General features: G+C 30.6%; 1 non-coding gene across 1 annotated transcript; it reads right to left on the bottom strand.

The window, feature by feature from the left end:
• Nucleotides 1-675: 675 nt before the first annotated feature.
• Nucleotides 676-746, bottom strand: Smp_tRNA_00826_Pseudo_???.1.1. The gene has a single exon. It is a non-coding gene (tRNA).
• Nucleotides 747-1,949: the final 1,203 nt, after the last annotated feature.

Genomic DNA, 1,949 nt, shown 5'->3' with positions numbered 1-1,949 from the left:
TTCAGTAGAAGATCAATAACGAAAATGCATGAACAATGACAATCGGAGACAGTGGACTGACTTTGCAGAAGGAACGGTCAAGATTGAGACAATTGATTGATAGTTGGCAAATTAACTATTTACTATATGGTTCTCATATTTTACTGAGATATTTTGTCCCCCACTTGTATTCTTGTTCATTAAATATAAGGTAAAGAGTGCTTTTTTGGATATACCTACATACAAGTTTCAAGCAAACAAACAATTGTGATTACAAAAATGTTTGTATAACTTATATGTCATATCATCATAATCATATTTACTTTCACTGAACTCCTCTAATTTACTGATTATCATGATAACCATTACTAATGTTCCAGCTTAATAATTATTCATTCAGTTATAAAGTGATGGCAGAAAATACTGAAGACATGTATTTACTGAGATTACTTTTTAATAATGAAATAACACTATGAAAATGATGTAAACAGACTGTCTATGAAACATCATATGTTTCAGAGAAGACATTCTGTATATTTCAAATATATACATATTAAATAATGAAGTCTTAGAGTGTTAAATAAGTCAGTCTATTAGTTTTATAGTTGAAATCATGAGTCATTTGAAGCTACAACATCATGGAAAACCTGGAAGCACTGAACAGTCGTCTCGTCCTATTGTGGGATTTTCACGACCCCGCCTCGCGAGATTCGAACCCAGGACCTATGAGTCTCGCACGCGAGCGTTTAACCACTAGACCACGAAGCCGGCATCCAACGGTGTTAATGTTAAACTTCAACTAATCCACGAAATTGAGCAACCGTTCATCATTGCCTTCAGTGATTTGAAAAGTAACACTGCTAGAAATAGATAACAAATATTTTCATACTAATACTATCACTATTATTATTATTATTACTAAAAATTATTTATTTACTAAACATAATTTAAATTAATGTTTGTTTTTCTATACAAAAATAAATAAATATTTACTAAATTATAGAATTTATTTTATCTAATAAAGGAAATCAGATATGGAATTAGTTTATTATGTTTAACTACTAATCAATAAGTCAATTTATTTGACTGTTTCAATGACTTTCTTCTGTAATAACTATGCCATAATCATCATAGTAACATTGATTATCAATTGTATTGTCTTAAAAATCAGTCATATAAACTGTGTATACGCTATTCTATATATACGCATACTCAAACACACACTATGCTCATCTAAGCATATATAAACATATTTACATTTATGAGATAAAATGTCAAATAAGAGTCAATAGTGAATTATTTTCATTACTTTCGATATTATTACTATTACCATTATTATTATTATTAGTAGTAGTAGTAGTGCTAGTGGTAGTAGTAGTAGTAGTACTGATAACCGCTCGTCTTAAAAACAATCATCGAAATATATAATAAACAGTAATGTTAAAGATATTGAATCTCTAACATTCCAAAAAAAGAACAAAAAAACATATATCAGCATAATAGAAGTTAAAAATGAAGAAACGAAAACATAACATAAAGCTTAAAATAAAGAACAAACGAAACATTTGACTTTTTAAATTGATTTCATAAGAAATTCTTCTATTTTGAATTTAGTGAAAATTACATGGTTGTACAAAAATAAGTTTGTTTCGATTACTATCCGATGCCAATTTATTATTAGCCTGTGATCTCATATAGTATTGATAAGAGAAATCAATAGTAAAAAGATAAAATCAGAAGGGGTTTTGTGAAGAATTTAGTATTTTCGTAGTTGAAATCATGAGTCAATTGAAGCTAGACTACCATGGAAAACCTGGACGGTCGTTCCATCCTATTGTGGGTTAAGTGCTCTGGCGCGAGACTGGTAGGTCCTGGGTTCGAATCTCGTGAGGCGGGATCGTGGATGCGCACTGCTGAGGAGTCCCATAATAGGACGAAACGGCCGTCCAGTGCTTTCAGGTTTTCGATGG

Source organism: Schistosoma mansoni, chromosome 1 (genome assembly GCF_000237925.1).
Source record: "Schistosoma mansoni strain Puerto Rico chromosome 1, complete genome".
NCBI classification, from domain to species: domain Eukaryota; kingdom Metazoa; phylum Platyhelminthes; class Trematoda; order Strigeidida; family Schistosomatidae; genus Schistosoma; species Schistosoma mansoni.
Note: the sequence above shows the minus strand (reverse complement) of the source record. Positions and strands in the feature narration are given on the sequence as shown.